This window comes from Nicotiana sylvestris, chromosome 6, assembly GCF_000393655.2.
Source record: "Nicotiana sylvestris chromosome 6, ASM39365v2, whole genome shotgun sequence".
NCBI classification, from domain to species: domain Eukaryota; kingdom Viridiplantae; phylum Streptophyta; class Magnoliopsida; order Solanales; family Solanaceae; genus Nicotiana; species Nicotiana sylvestris.
The window spans coordinates 137,716,382-137,733,991 of NC_091062.1; the positions used below are offsets into that span (position 1 = coordinate 137,716,382).

Below are 17,610 nucleotides of genomic sequence, written 5' to 3' on the forward strand. Positions count from 1 at the left end.
GCAACTAGTAGAATATACAAAACACATATGCTACTGTCTGAAATAAGATTACAAAAGAGAGACTGCGGGTGCTGCAGAACGGACTCAGAAAGCAGCTCACCACTATGCCTCGGGGTAACGGGGGTGCGCGCCTGGATGACACTGCACGATCAGTGCATAAGTGTAGCGTGAGTACATAAACAATACGTACCCAGTAAGTATCCAGTCTAACCTCGAAGAAGTAATGACAAGGGGTCGACATTGACACTTATTATGGGCCAACAAATAAAATACAAAAAATCCTAAATAGGCATGGAATATGCGAATATTAATAATAACACAATAACAAGCAGTGAATAAATAATTCTTTAACTGATAGTCAATTTAAAGATCTCCAACTAACACATACTAACTCCAACAATTTCGGGCCAATAAATAAACTATAACCTCTCAAGTCATAAATATAATATCAAGTGTAATCGGGCTCCAAGCATATTCACCCACGATTTATGTCGAGGTCGTGCGGTCCGATCCAGAATAATGTGTACACTGCCGAAGGTCGAACAACACGATCCATAGATGCATCTATTATACTGTTGAGGCGTTCGACCTGCTCCACAAGAAAAGAGAATACTCTATGAACATCCGATTTAAAAGCTATCACAAGACTAACACACAAGGTAGCACAATTTCTATTAACGATCAAGTAACCCACCAGAACTCAAAGTAAGTGAAATTTGGTCTTTACGAATCCTTTATCAAGTTTCAATATAATCCAGACACTTAAATTAATAAGTAGAGCACAAACAATACAAGTATTTTATGATTTGGGTCCTAAAACTACCCGGACTTAAGCATGATTAATAGCTACGCGGACTCTCGTCACCTTGTGCGTACGTAACCCCCATAATTAGAAGCAAATAGTAATTTAAAACACCTACGAGGTAAATTTCCTCTTACAAGATTAGGCAGGAGACTTACCTCGTCTTAAAGCTCATTTTCCGGCCCACAAATTCACTATAAAGCCTCAACTTGGTGTCGAACAATCGAAGCTAGCCAAATATTATATAAATTAGTCAATATACACTTACAATTCCTTAGTTTAGCTATTAGAGTAATTACCCAACCCAAATTGGAAGATTCTTAAAATTCACCCCCGGGACCACGCGCCCGGATTTCGAATTTTTTTGAAGATAAATATTACCCATAACCTCACGAACTCAAATATATAATTTTCACCCAATTCTATAATCATTTTCGTGGTTAAATCCCATTTTTATCAAAACCCTAGGTTCTTCACAAATTCCACAAGTTTTCACAATCTTTTCATGTTTAATCTATCTAAAACCCGCATAATTGACTTGAAAATGGGTGGGAGTTACTTACCTTAGGATATTGATGAGAATCCCCTTGAATGTGCTCTCAAAATATCCCAAGACTAAATGAAAATGTGAGGAAAAAGGTCTAAGTCCCGCAATAAAATCCCTCACTGCCCCAACAATTTTCGCACCTACGACCCAAACAGTCGCACCTGCGGCTCCGCTTTTGCGAAAAACTCCTCGCAGGTGCGGTCCTAGCCGAGGATGCCTCTCTTCGCTTCTGCGGACCCGCTCCTGTAGAAAGGTTATCGCACCTGCGACCCAAGCCTGGCTGGCCCTCTCTCGCATCTGCGGCCCATTCATCACAGAAGCGCGTCCACTTCTACGGAACTCTTTCGCTTTTGCGGACCTTTAGCCACCCATTCCTAGGCCACTTTTGCGATCAGAGGCTCACTTTTGTGAGCTCGCACCTGCGGCCAAATTCACGTAGGTGCAAACGCACCGGATCAGAAGTACCAGCAGTTCCCCCATGCTAAATTCCGATTCCAATTCCAATTCGTTTTGCATTTGGGGCCCTCGAGACCCCATCCAATTACACTCACACATATAACAACATAAAATGGACCCGCTCTCGCGATCGAAATACCAAAATAACATCTAGAATTACGAATCAGACGCTAAAACGCATGAATCAAATCATGAAACTCAAAAAACTCTATGTATTCCGCGCATCCGATTCCTATCAAGTCAACTCAAAATAATGCCAAATTTTCCGTGCAAGTCTTAAATCACCATATGAAACTACCAAACGAACCTCGATAATACCAAAACCTACTCCAAACCAAACTTAAAGAACTTGAAAACCTTCAATGCGCCAACTTTCAATATTAAGGGCCGAAGCATTTCCGGGTCATCCGAAACCCGATCCGAACATACGTCCAAGTCCAAAATCATCAGACGAACCTACTAGGACTGTCAAATCCCGACTCCGAGGTCATTTACTTAAAAATATTGACTCAAGTCAAACTTAAACATTTTAAGCTACTATTAAGGAACTAACTGTTGCGATTTCAACCCGAACTAACCATCCCCACAAGTCATAATACAGTAAAAGTACATATGGGGAGTCTTAATTCGGGGAACATGGATCTAGAAAGCAAAACGAACGGTCAAGTTGTTACATTCTCCACCTCTTAAACAAATGTTCGTCCTCGAACGGGTCTAAAATCATACCTGGAGTGCCAAATAGGTGTGGGTATACGCTCCGCATATCCTCCTCGGTCTCCCAAGTTGCTTCCTCGACTGGTTGACCCTTCTATTGAACCTTTACCGCAGAAATCTTCTTGGACCTCAACTGGCGCACCTGCTTGTCAACAATGGCAACTGGCTCTTCCTTATAATGCAGACTCTCATCTAGTTGACCCGTACTGTAGTCTAACACATGCGACCTATCGGCATGATACTTTCGTAGCATAGACACGTGGAAAATCGAATGAACTCCCGATAGACTGGGAGGCAAAGCAAGCTCATAAGCAAACTTTCCAACTCGCCTCAACACCTCAAATGGGCCTATGAACCTTGGGCTCAACTTGCCCTTCTTCCTGAACCTTATGATTCCCTTCATAAATCACACACCTTTCGATTCGCGTAACTCTCCTGTCTGGACTGTGTTGTGCGAAGTCTCTCCTGAATCAACTTTGCCTTTTCCAAGGCATCTCTCACCAAATCAGTACCATATAACTTAGCCTCGCCGGGCTCAAACCACCCGATGGGCGAACGACATCGCCGGCCATACAAAGCCTCAAATGGAGCCATCTCGATGTTGGACTGATAACTGTTGCTGTAAGCAAACTCGACCAAATGTAAGAATCGATCCCACTGCCCTCTGAAGTCAATCACACATGCTCTGAGCTTATCCTCCAGGATCTGGACCGTTTGCTCTAACTGCCCGTCGGTTTGCAGATGAAAGGCTATGCTGAGCACTGCCCGGGTCCCTAACTCACTCTGTACTACCCTCTAGAAATGTGAAGTTAACTGAGGTCCTCTATCTGATATGATGGAAACAGGCACACCATGCAACCGAACAATCTCCTGAATGTAAATCTGGGCCAATCTCTCTGAAGAATACGTTGTCACCACCGAAATGAAGTGTGCCAACTTGGTCAATATGTCGACAATGAACCAAATAGCATCAAACTTTCTCAAGGTCCGCGGCAACCCAACTACGAAGTCCATAGTGATGCGCTCCCATTTCCACAAGTATAACCATCTGCTGGAGTAGGCCACCTGGCCTTTGGTGCTTGTACTTAACCTGTTGGCAATTTAGGCACCTCGCTACATACTCAACAATGTCCTTCTTCATCTGTCGCCACCAATAATGCTACCATAGGTCGCGATACATCTTCGTAGCCCTTGGATGGATGGAATACCGAGAAATGTGTACCTCATCTAGAATCTTCTCCCTTAAGCCATCAACATTAGGATACATAGGCGACCCTGGAGTCACAGGACACCATCCTCATCGATAATAACCTCCTTGGAACCACCCTATAGTACCATCTCTCTGAGCACCAACAAGTGCGAATCGTCGAACTGACGAGCCTTGATCTGCTCGAATATTAAAGACTGAGTGACGACGTATGCAAGTATTCAGCTGGGCTCTGAAATATCCAACCTCACAAGTTTGTTAGCCAAGGACTGAACGTCCAAAGATAATGGCCTCTCCTCTGCCGAAATAAATGCCAAACTACCCATACTCTCAGTCTTTCTGCTGAAGGCATCCGCAACCACATTCGCCTTGCCCAGACGATAAAAGATGGTAATGTCATAGTTCTTTATTAGCTCTAGCCACCTGCGCTGCCTCAATTTGAGATCCCTCTAATTGAACAAATGCTGCAAGCTGCGATGATTGATTGGTGTAAACCTCACAGGACACCCCATAAAGATAATGCCTCAAGATCTTGAGAGCATGAACTATCACGGCTAACTCCAAACCGTGTACGGGGTAATTCTTCTCGTGGGGCTTCAGCTGATGTGAAGCATATGCTCGCCCCTCCTGTATCAATACACAACCCGGGCCAACGCGTGAAGCATCAGAATACACAGTATACATCCCAGAACCGGAAGGCAACACTAACACCAGTGTTGTAGTCAATGCGGTCTTGAGCTTCTGAAAGCTTGCCTCACAATCATCGGACTATCGGAACGGAGCACCCTTCTGGGTCAATCTAGTCAAAGGTGCTGCAATGGATGAGAAGTCCTCCACAAACCGGCGATAATAACCTGTTAATCCCAAGAAGCTCCTGATCTCGATCGCTGTAGGACAAGGCCAACTCTGAACCGCCTCGATCTTCCTGGGATCTACCTTAATTCCCTCACCTGATACCACATGCCCCAAGAATGCCACAGAATCTAACCAGAACTCGCACTTGGAGAACTTAGTATAAAGCTTATGTTCCCGCAAGGTCTGAAACACCACTCTCAAATGTTGCTCGAGCTCCTCCATGCTACGTGTGTGGATTAACATGTCATCAATGAAGACAATGACGAAGGAGTAAATTTATGGCCAGAACACCCGGTTCATCAAATCCATAAACGCCACCGGGGCGTTAGTCAAGCCGAAGGTCATCACTAAAAGCTCATAATGGCCATATTTAGTCTGGAAGGCCGTCTCCGGAACATCCGAATCACGAATCTTCAACTGATGATACCCCAATCTCAAGTCGATATTAGAGAACACCCTGGCACCCTGCAATTGGTTGAACAAATCATTAATACGTGGCAATGGGTAATTGTTCTTAATGGTAATTTTGTTCAACTGGTGGTAATCAATGCACATCCGCATAGTCCCATCTTTCTTCTTCACAAACAACACCGATATACCCCAAGGCGATACACTCAGTCTGATGAACCCCTTTGCTATAAACTCCTCAAGCTGTTCTTTCAACTCCTTCAACTTTTTCAGAGCCATGCGGTACGGTGGAATAGAGATAGGCTGGGTACCTGGAGCCAAATCAATACATAAATTGATATCACGATCTGGTGGCATGCCTGGTAGATAAAAAAGAAACACATAAGAGATCTCCGGAACCACAGGAACTGATAACAATTAGGTCGGGAATCCAAATTAGAGTAAGAATTTGAGAAGTAAATGCGGAAGCAATAACAACAAGGAATTGAACAACTAGAATTAAAGAGATGAAAATAAAGGATATGGGAAGAATTCAAGGAAAGAATTCCAAGAACTTCCAAGAACGTAAGTTCTATAGCCTTGACAAGATCAAAGTAACAACGTCTTGATTTATGGAAGAAATCAAACGCCTTTACTTAAAAAGCAAATCAAAACAATAGATTCGGATCTTGACCACTTTACGAGTAACTTGAGACAATAATTAATAACTAGTATTAATCGCCTTCTAAGAATACCACAAAGGAATCAAAGATATCATAAAAGAGAAGTAATCTTACTACCTTGAACTAAGAACTAGTAAAGGTTGAAAGATAAATCTCAAAGCACAAGTAACAAAGGTTCAAAAGAACTCTCAAAGTATGATATACTTAATCAATAAATGTTGTGTCTTATGAATGAGAAGAACTCCTTATTTATAGGAGTTAAAAGCACTTAAAATAATGTAGGGGGTTGCTAAAAAGTCATCTAAATTAGGTAGGGGGCTGCTAGGGGTCACAATAGCCATCAAACTTAGGTAGGTGGCTCCTAAGGGGTAACAAAAGCCATCAAAATTAAGTGGGGGCGGCCAAATCCTTTTGGGGCAGATTTGGGCCTTAAAACTATTAGTTTGGGCCATTGGTTTGGACTCCAATTGGGCTCCTTTTGAAACACCCCCTTTTGGACCTCTTTTAAGGTCATTTTGAGCCCTATTGGTGGACTTCAAGGGCTGATTTGGTAACCCAATCTTCCTCCTCTTGGACTTCAATTTGGACTACCAAATAATTGTAAAACTTGGACAATTCATCTCCTTTGGTCTTTGAGCTCTTCCTCTACAATTAAAAGCTTCTTTATTTGCCATTGAAGTCTAGCAACCTTAGCTTGCAACTCTTTAGCTTGAGATCTTGTAAATGGCCTTGGAGCTTCCAAAACTCTATCATCTCTATCATTGTCCTTAACTATATCCTTGTTCTTGATGCTATCATTCCCCCCTTCTTGAAAAGAATTCGTCCTCGAATTCGATCCTACATCAAACAAAGATAAGTCAGCAACATTAAATGTGGCACTTACTTGGAACTCACCAGGAAGGTCCAACTTGTAAGCATTGTCTCCAATCCTTTCAAGGACTTGAAATGGGCCATCTCCTCTAGGATGCAACTTTGACTTCCTTTTGGAAGGAAATCTCTCCTTTCTAAAGTGAACCCAAACTAAATCTCCAGGTTTAAAAATAACTTGCTTTCATCCCTTATTCTTTCTCAAGGCAGTTTGCTCATTTTTCTTCTCAATTGCAAGCCTTGTTTGTTCATGAATTTTTTTCATCATCTCAGCCTTTGTCCTACCATCAAGATTAGCAATATCATTAGTTTGTAATGGTAATAAATCAAGGGGAGTGAAGGGATTAAAACCATAAACAACCTCAAAAGGAGACATACCTGTAGAAGAATGGATTGTTCTATTGTAAGCAAATTCAATCATAGGTAAGTGATCTTCCCATGAAGTTAATTTACCTTTCAAAACAGCCCTCAACATGTTTCCTAAGGTTCTATTAACTACTTTAGTTTGTCCATCAGTTTGTGGGTGACAAGAAGTAGAAAACAACAATTTAGTACCTAACTTCCCCCAAAACACACGCCAAAAGTGGCTCAAAAACTTAGCATCCCTATCACTAACAATAGTTCTAGGTATACCATGAAATTTGACAACCTCTTTTACAAAAAGATCAGCAACATGTGAGGCATCATTAGTCTTTAAACAAGGAATAAAATGAGCCATTTTGGAGAACCTATCTACCACAACAAATATACTATCCTTACCATATCTTGTTCTAGGCAAACCTAACACAAAATCCATGGAAATATCAATCCAAGGCGAAGTAGGAACAGGTAATGGCGTGTAAAGACCATGTGGTAACACTTTAGATTTAGCTTGTTTACATTCCAAACACTGTGCGCACATTCTTTCAACATCTTTTCTCATTCCAGGCCAAAAGAAATTTTCGACCAGTATGTCTAGTGTCTTTGGGAATCCAAAGTGTCCCATAAGCCCTCCACAATGTGCTTCCCCTACAAATACTTCACGTAAAGAGAAATTAGGAATACACAACTTATTTTCCTTAAAGAGAAAGCCATCTTGGAGGTTAAACCTCTCAAAAGGACTCAACTTACAATCTGCAAAATTTTTGCCAAAATCAACATCATTAGCATAAAGTCCCTTGATTTGATCAAAACCCATTAATTTAGAAGTCAGGGTAGAAACTAAGACATACCTCCTTGAAAGTGCATCAGCAACAACATTTTCTTTCCCTTGTTTGTAAGAAATTACATAAGGAAACGTTTCAATGAATTCAACCCACTTAGCATGCCTTCTACTAAGCTTACCTTGACTCTTCAAGTATTTCAAGGATTCATGATCAGTTTTAATGACAAACTCTCTTGGCCACAAGTAATGTTGCCATGTGGCTAAAGCCCTTACCAAAGCATATAGCTCTTTGTCATAAGTGGAATAGTTCAATGTGGCTCCACTTAACTTTTCACTAAAGTAGGCAATAGGTTTAGAATCTTGCATCAAAACAGCACCTATTCCTTTGCCCGAAGCATCACATTCAATTTCAAAAGATTTAGAAAAATCAGGCAATTGTAACAATGGAGCAGAACATAACTTTTCTTTCAACAAGTTAAAAGCATCATCTTGTTCTTTTCCCCATTTAAAAATCTTATCCTTTTTAATAACTTCAGTTAAAGGAGAAGCAATGGTACTAAAGTCTCTCACAAACCTCCTATAAAAACTAGCAAGTCCATGAAAACTCCTAACTTCAGTTACACTCTTAGGTTTAGGCCATTCTTTTATTGCTTTGATTTTCTCTTCATCAACCTCAACTCCTTTAGAACTAACTACAAAACCCAAGAAAATCACACGATCCACATAAAAAGTACACTTTTTAAGATTAGCAAATAAAAATTGCTTTCTAAGAACTTCAAAAACTTGTTTTAGGTGTTCTACATGCTCTTCTAAAGTGTTAGAAAAGACCAAGATATCATCGAAGTACACCACAACAAATTTTCCATGAAAATCCTTAAAAACATGATTCATTAATCTCATGAAAGTGCTAGGTGCATTAGTCAAGCCGAAAGGCATAACTAACCACTCATAAAGCCCATATTTGGTCTTAAAAGCAGTTTTCCATTCATCTCCAGGATTCATTCGAATCTGATGGTAACCACTTTTTAGATCAATTTTAGAAAAGATTTTGGATCCATGTAATTGATCCAACATGTCATCAAGACGAGGAATAGGGTGGCGATACTTTACCGTAATCTTGTTGATTGCTCTACAATCCACGCACATCCTCCAAGTTCCATCCTTTTTTGGTACCAATAGGACGGGAACCGAGCAAGGGCTCATGCTCTCTCTCACAAAACCTTTCTCAAGCAACTCCTCAACTTGCCTTTGAAGTTCTTTTGTCTCTTCTGGATTACTCCTATAGGCTGGCCTATTTGGGATTTGTGATCCAGGTACAAAATCAATTTGATGCTCAATGCCACGTAAAGGTGGCAATCCATTAGGAATATCTTCTGGAAAGACATCTTCAAAATCCTGCAAAAGAGAAGAAATACTACTTGGCAAAGAAGAAGTTAGCAACTCAGAATTAATCAAAGTCTCTTTGTAAGTAAGTAGTATTATGGGCAGCCCCTCTTTTCTTGCATTTAAACACTCTTTGGTTTTTATATAAAAACTCTCTTTTTTTCTTTCCTTAACCTCTTTCCTCTCACCAAGACTGTCTATTTTTTCATTCAAACCCTTTTTTATCTCTTCTCTCAAATTGCTGCCCTCTCTCTCTTTCTCTCGGCCATCTCTCTTTTTTTCTAATTCTTGGCCTTCTTTCTTTTCTTTTTCCTCAAGCTCACTTTTTATCTCTCCCCTTGGTTTTCCCATTGTTTCTCTTAATCTCTTTTGATCTTCAAACACTTGAGAAGGAGATAAAGGTGCAAGAGTAAATTTCCTGCCATTTAGTTCAAGAGAATATCTATTCTTTCTTCCATCATGAAAAACATTCCTGTCATACTGCCAAGGACGACCCAGTAAGATATGACAAGCTTGCATAGGTATTATGTCACAAAGAATATCATCCTCATATCTACCAACATTAAATGAAATCATGCACTGTTTGTTTACCTTTAGTTCACCACTATCATTTAACCATTGGAGTCTATATGGAGTAGGGTGTTTCATGCATGCAAGTCCCAATTTTTCCACAAAGTATGAACTCACCACATTAGCACAACTACCACTATCAATGATCATAGAGCAAGTTTTTCCCTTTATCCCACACCTAGTATGGAATATATTCTCCCTTTGTTCTTCACTATTGCTTGCCAAATTGATAGTCATAATCCTTCTAACTACCCCAATCATGCCCTCATTAGGTAGTTCTACATCATCTTCATCACTCACATCTCCCTCTTCTTCTCCCTCACCTTTTTCACTCTCATATCCTCCATCTTCTCTAAGAATGATGTTTCTTCTACTTGGACATTCATGCATCATATGTCCCCTTCCTTTACATTTATGACATTGAATAGATTTAGGGTTAAAGGTTTTACCTCCCTCTTTGTTCTCAAATTTACCTTTACCCTTGTCTTCTTGAGGTCTAGAAGAACTCTTCATCTCATGATATGGCCATGGCTTCTTGGAGATGGTGCTTGTCCGACCTTTCCACGAGCTAGTCTGCTTTCTTTTATTTTGATTTTCTATCTTTACAGACAAATCAACTAACTCATCTATTGTTACATATTGTTGTAATTCTACTACATCAGCTATTTCCTTATTTAAACCATTTAAAAACCTAGCCATTGTAGCCTCTTCTTCCTCTGTACAATTAGCTTGGATCATAGCCATATCCATAGCCTTAAAGTACTCATCCACAGACATGGACCCTTGCTTCAATGTTTGAAGACGTTGTTGTAGCTCTCTTTGAAAGTGTGATGGCACGAATCTCTTCCTCATCACCCTCTTCATCTCAGCCCAAGTAGCAACTGGTGCTTGTCCTTCTTGCAATCTGTCCCTAGCAAGCTTTTTCCACCAAATAGCAGCATAGTCAGAAAACTCAACAACAGCAAGTTTAACTTTCTTACCCTCAGAGTAGTTGTGACAATCAAAGATGGCTTCAACCTTTCTCTCCCAATCAAGGTACAAGTCTGGGTCCCTTGCTCCCTTGAATGATGGCATCTTCATCTTTATACTACTTATATTGTCATCTTCTACTCTACCTCTTTGTCCCCTCCTATCTCTTCCCACCCTATCAAAATCAATATCATTAAAATCATCTATAGGGTTTTCTTGATTTACAATGGGAGCATGGGGTACATTTCTCCTAGCTTGGGGTCTAACATTATTTTCCCTCCTAAGTTCAGCTATTGTATCATTTTGATCAGCAATGGTATCCCTCATCTCTTGGAGTTGCAAATTCAACCTTTCAAATTGTTGATGCACAGCTTGCAAGGTAAAATCATATCTTGCTTTGATTTCAGCTTTTTGGAGAACCCTTCGTTCATCATCACTACCTGTACGCGACATCTTTAAAAAAAAAGTGTAAACTGTATCACAAAAATTAGCTCTCTTTTTTTTCTCGGAATAACCTTTGAACAAAATACTTTGTAGATTTATAATTAAACCCAACTCGTATGAAATTCTTAGTAGTAAAATTCAGATTTTTGGGGAACTAATGAAAGAAAAACCAAATCCTAGAACTATTAGGCTCGGTTGAAACATGACGCGAACAAAAAGGAAAGGATTATATGTTTAGATTAGAAAGAGTAAGAAAATCTAGGATCCCCTCTTCTTGTTTCCTTTGTTAATTTTTGGTAACAAATTAGATACAAAAGAAATATCCCGGAGAGCACGCAATTCTATTTTTTGTTCTAAAAACTGATTTTCGTTTTTTTTAAATTTTTTTTCTTTTCTTTTCTTTGCTCTTAGTATTCAAGAAATCCCAAGACTTACCAAGAACGAAATCTTGATAAAAACCGCTCTGATACCACTTGATAACAACTAGGTCGGGAATCCAAATTAGAGTAAGAATTTGAGAAGTAAATGCGGAAGCAATAACAACAAGGAATTGAACAACTAGAATTAAAGAGATGAAAATAAAGGATATGGGACGAATTCAAGGAAAGAATTCCAAGAACTTCCAAGAACGTAAGTTCTATAGCCTTGACAAGATCAAAGTAACAACGTCTTGATTTATGGAAGAAATCAAACGCCTTTACTTAAAAAGCAAATCAAAACAATAGATTCGGATCTTGACCACTTTACGAGTAACTTGAGACAACAATTAATAACTAGTATTAATCGCCTTCTAAGAATACCACAAAGGAATCAAAGATATCATAAAAGAGAAGTAATCTTACTACCTTGAACTAAGAACTAGTAAAGGTTGAAAGATAAATCTCAAAGCACAAGTAACAAAGGTTCAAAAGAACTCTCAAAGTATGATATACTTAATCAATAAATGTTGTGTCTTATGAATGAGAAGAACTCCTTATTTATAGGAGTTAAAAGCACTTAAAATAATGTAGGGGGTTGCTAAAAAGTCATCTAAATTAGGTAGGGGGCTGCTAGGGGTCACAATAGCCATCAAACTTAGGTAGGTGGCTCCTAAGGGGTAACAAAAGCCATCAAAATTAAGTGGGGGGCGGCCAAATCCTTTTGGGGCAGATTTGGGCCTTAAAACTATTAGTTTGGGCCATTGGTTTGGACTCCAATTGGGCTCCTTTTGAAACACCCCCTTTTGGACCTCTTTTAAGGTCATTTTGAGCCCTATTGGTGGACTTCAAGGGCTGATTTGGTAACCCAATCTTCCTCCTCTTGGACTTCAATTTGGACTACCAAATAATTGTAAAACTTGGACAATTCATCTCCTTTGGGCTTGAGCTCTTCCTCTACAATTAAAAGCTTCTTTATTTGCCATTGAAGTCTAGCAACCTTAGCTTGCAACTCTTTAGCTTGAGATCTTGTAAATGGCCTTGGAGCTTCCAAAACTCTATCATCTCTATCATTATCCTTAACTATATACTTGTTCTTGATGCTATCAGGAACTGAATCAATCGCCGGATTCTCTACAACCATATCCCGAACATAAGCTAGATAAGCCAATAGCCCTTCTCGACCATGTGTCGAGCCTTCAAGAAAGAGATAACTCGACTAGGTGCACTGACAGATGAACCCTTCCACTCCAATCTAGGAAATTCGGGCATCGCCAATGTAACAGTCTTAGCATGGCAATCAAGGACAACATAATATGGAGATAACCAGTCCATACCTAGGATGGCCTCAAAGTCGGCCATATAACAGAAGATCCGCTCTAGTCTTATAACCATAGAAAGTCATGATACATGACCAATAGATCCGATCCACAACAACAGAATCGCCCATTGGCATGGACACATATACAGGAGTACCCAAGGACTCACGAGGAACACCCGAAAAATAAGCAAACAGAGATGAAATATATGAATATGTAGACCCTGGGTCAAATAATATCGAAGCATCCCTACCGCAGATAGAAATAATACCTGTGACCACGACATCTAAGGCTACTGTATCTGGTATGGTAGGAAAGGCATAGAACCTAGCTGGAGCACCACCTGACTGGCCTCCACCTTTAGGACGGCCCCTACCCACCTGTCCTCCACCTTTGGGAGGCCGAATGGCTGGTGTGGCAGCTGGTGCTGTAATAGTAGGCTGATGACCCTGCTGTACTGCCTTGCCCCGAAGCCTGGGGCAAAATCTCCTCACATGACTAAGATCCCCGCATTCGAAACAACCTCTCGATGCGGAAAATGATTGACCTTGAGTCTAACTTTAGGGACCTAAACTCCTACCGGAGGAACCCTGAATAGCGGATGGACACTAGGAGCTCTTTGGAATGGCGCTAAAATAGGGCCACATTATAGTACCTGAGGAGACGGCGGTGCTGGATATATGGGCATGCTAGACTGACCCCTCGTAAACTGACCTTGGCGTCAGCTCTCTGCCCTACTGACGAACACCCTCGATCCTTCAAGCTATCTCCACAACTAGCTCGTAAAAAGTCCCTATCTCAACCTCTCGGGCCATAGTGGCCTGGATAACAGAGTGCAAGCCCGCCACAAACCTCCGCACTCTCTTTGCATTGGTAGGGAGTATCATAAGTGCATGACGAGACAACTCAGAGAATCTCGCCTAAAAGTCGGTCACCGACATCTGCCCCTACTAAAGCTGCTCGAACTAAAATCGCAACTCTTCCCTCTGAGATGGTGGAGTATATCTATCCAAAAAGAGACGTGTGAATTGGTCCCAAGTCAAGGAAGGAGAACCTGCTGGCCTGTCGGGAAGATAGGACTGCCACCATCTACGGGTCCTCCAGTTGAAAGGTTGTAAAGTCCACCCTATTAGACTCCAATATCCTCATGTTGTGCAGTCTGTCCCTGCAATGATCAATAAAGTCCTAGGGTTCCTCATGTTTCTCACCTCAAAAGACAGGAAGATGTAGCCTGGTCTATATATCCAATATCTTTTGCGACTCGATGGTCGCAGCTGGTCTGGGCTTAGGTATAGCCGTTGCAATTGGCTGAGCTCCACCCACGGGTAGTGCGCCCGAGGTCTGATATACGGTAGCTGCATGCCCTAGAGCCTGAGCAGTAGGAGTCTGTGCTCCCCTTCCCGCCTGAGATGTTGCAGGGTTTGCTGGAAATAAACCAGTCTAGGTCATAGAATCTATGAACCATATTATACGGCCCATAACCTCCTGGAATCCTGGTGCGGACATGAAATCAACTAGGGCTGGCTCCGCTGCAGGCACCTCGCCTTGTTCCTCAATAATAGGATCCTCCACTGGATCTATTGGTGGCACAACTAGAGCAACTCTAGGATGCCCTCATCCTCTACCACAAGCTGGAGTCCTCCCTCGGCCTCTAGCAACAAGGGGGGCAACTCCTCCATGGTTAGGTACATCTGCAGCGCGCATTCTCACTATCCGTGAGAAAAGTAAGAGAAAGATACTTAGCACAACATCAACTGCATGATAGGAGATAAAGAAAGAGTAGTTTCCTAACACCCTAGCCTTTCGAAGATAAGTACGGTATCCTCTCTTCGCTTCTGCAGATGGGCTCTCACTTCTACGGACCCGCTCCCGTAGAAAGGCTGTCGCACCTGCGACCCAAGCCTGGCTGACCCTTCCTCGCGTCTGCGGTCCATTAATTGCAAAAGCGAGTCCACTTCTGTGGAACTACTTTACTTCTGCGGACCACTGGACACCCATTCCCAGGCTGTTTCTGCAATCGCAGGCTCTCTTCTGTGAGCTCGCACCCGTGGCCAAATCCACACAGGTGCAAATGCACCAGATCAAAAGCACCAGCAATTCCCCCATGCCAAATTTCGAGTCCTATTCCAATCTGTTTTGCTTTCGAGTCCCCCGAGACCCTGTCCAATTACACTCACACATCTAACAACATAATATGGAACCACTCGCGCGATCGAAATACCAAAATAACAACTAGAAATATGAATCGAACGCCAAAATGCATGAATCAAATCATGAAACTCAAAACCTCTAAAAACACTTCCGCTTCCGATTCCTATCAAATCAACTCAGAATGACGCCAAATTTTGCGTGCAAGTCTTAAATCACCATACGAAACTATTCCCAAGCTCGGAATTCCAAACGGACCTCGATAACACCAAAACCTACTACAAACCAAACTTAAAGAACTTAAAAACCTTCAATGCGCCAACTTTCAGTATTAAGCGTTGAAATGCTTCCGGGTCATGCGAAACCCGATCCGAACAGATGCCCAAGTCCAAAATTATCATACGAACCTATTGGGACCGTCAAATCCCGGTTCTGAGGTCGTTTACTCAAAATATTGACTCAAGTCAAACTTAACTATTTTAAGCCACTATTAAGGAACTAAGTGTTCCGATTTCAACCCGAACCCTTCAAAACCCGAACTAACCATCCCCGTAAGTCATAAAATAGTAGAAGCACTGTCATGACCCTAAACCCGGACCTGATCGTGATGGCGCCCCTCGTGAAGACAAGGCCAGCTGACACTTTCCACATTCCGGTTTTAAGTAATTAAACAATAGAATTAAGTCTAAAACATGATAATTAATTCCAAAAGTGAACAGTTAACAGTACAGTTGTGGAAGATAAACCCAACATAGCCCGATACCGAGGTGTCACTAGTCATGAGCATCTAAAAATCCGGAATAATCAAGAAAAAGTCTACAGAGTTCAATACAAAACTAAAACAAGGAGAAATAAAATAGGGAAGAAGCTTTGGGCTGCGAACGCCAGCAGCTACCTAGAGAATCTTCGGATCCGCCTGAGCTGGAAAGATCAACACTGTAGCGGGACCAGATGCGCCTGAATTTGCACACAGGGTGCAGGGAGTAAAGTGAGTACTCCAACTCAGTGAGTAATAATCATAAATAAACGACTGAGAAACATGAAAACACGTAAGGCACATTACAGGCTATGATGAAGTAGTAAAACCAGTAAAGATATGTAAAATCTTTTAAGTTCAATTTAAACCTTAGGAAAATACCCTTTAAACAATTAAGCAGGTAAATGACAGACAGATAAGAAATATAAACACATAAAGGTTCGCCCCTCGGGCACAATGTCAGCAAATCTGCTCCTCGGACAATATCTCAGAACAATACCAGCCCCTCGGGCTATATCTCACACTTATCAATATTTGCAATGAGACCTTAAGAATACATTTTCTTAATGTAAGATAAACTAACATATCGTAATCTAGCATGCCATAAATTAAAAGAGTCAATCAAGTAAGCAGAAGAACTAGCATTTTTATTCATAACATTGAGTACAAACAAACCATGGTTATAATAACCTTTGCCAACAAAATTATTATTCTTGGTCAACACGTATCAGATTCAAAAGAAACATTCAGCCCCACTTTTTCTAATATTCCACATAGACCAAATTGGCTCGGATATTAGGAACATGTAACACATCATTCAATGCCAAAGTTTTGCTAGATGTGATTTTGAGAAGAACTTTGTCTTTTCCAAGAACTGGAGTAGTCCTTGAGTCACCAAGATAGACAACCTCTTCTCCCTTCTCAACTTGGCTGTAAGACACAAAGTCTTTTTTATCAGTATACATGTGCCTAGTGGCACCAGAATCTAACACCCAATCTTTCACATTGGCCACAAGGTTCACTTGGAAAACAACTACAATAATTATGTCATCCGCTTTGGCTTCAATTATATTTACTTTAGCCTTAGCGGGATTGTCATTCCTAGCCCTCTTCCGGCATTAAGTAGCATGATGGCCAGATTTGCCACAAACAAAGCAGTTGCCTTTTTTCTTGAAGGTTCGATTGTTGGTTGTGGGTTTATAACCATTTCTTTTATCGTACATGTTGTTTGATTTGTTCTGCCTCTTGTTGTCCTCCATAAGGTTGGCTCTTGTAGCAATCTCCTTTCCTTTGTCAACAACAACTTGCTTGCAGTTGGTATTTTCAATTATAATGTGCTTGACCAAGTCCTTCAGCGACAACAACTTGTTTTTATGTTTCAATTATTGGTTGTAGTCACTCCAAGATTTGGGAAGTTTTTCTATAAGCACACCAGCAACAAACTATTCTGCAGAGAGATATCTTTATATTTGAGATCTTCAATCAACTTATGATATTCGTTGATTTGTGCAGTTATGTCCTTGTCCTCCGTCATCTCCCAGTTATAGTAGTTTCCAATCACGAATTTTTGTTTGGTAGCGTCCTCAGCAGTGTACTTTATTATCATTGACTCCCAAATCTCTTTTGCCTCCTTGTATGAAACGTAGACATCGAACAATTCATTAGAAAGAGTAAAAATTATAGTATGTCTACATACTTTATTAGCTTGAAATCATTGATCTATCTGAATAGAAGATGCTTCAGTTGGCTTAGGATCAGTAAGTGTTACAACAACTCCATGCACATCCAAAATAGAATACACACGTTCCTGCTAGCGCTTAAAATTATCTCTACCAAAAACCTCAATTTTCGAAACATCAGAAAAAGGTTTAGCATAGGTAATTGGTGATGGTGCAACATATTTAGTAGCATCAACATCAATATTAGCAGTGTTATTCTCCAT

At 40.8% G+C, this 17,610-nt stretch overlaps 1 pseudogene; it reads right to left on the bottom strand.

The window, feature by feature from the left end:
• Nucleotides 1–6,205: 6,205 nt before the first annotated feature.
• Nucleotides 6,206–17,610, bottom strand: LOC138871356 (uncharacterized; annotated as a pseudogene).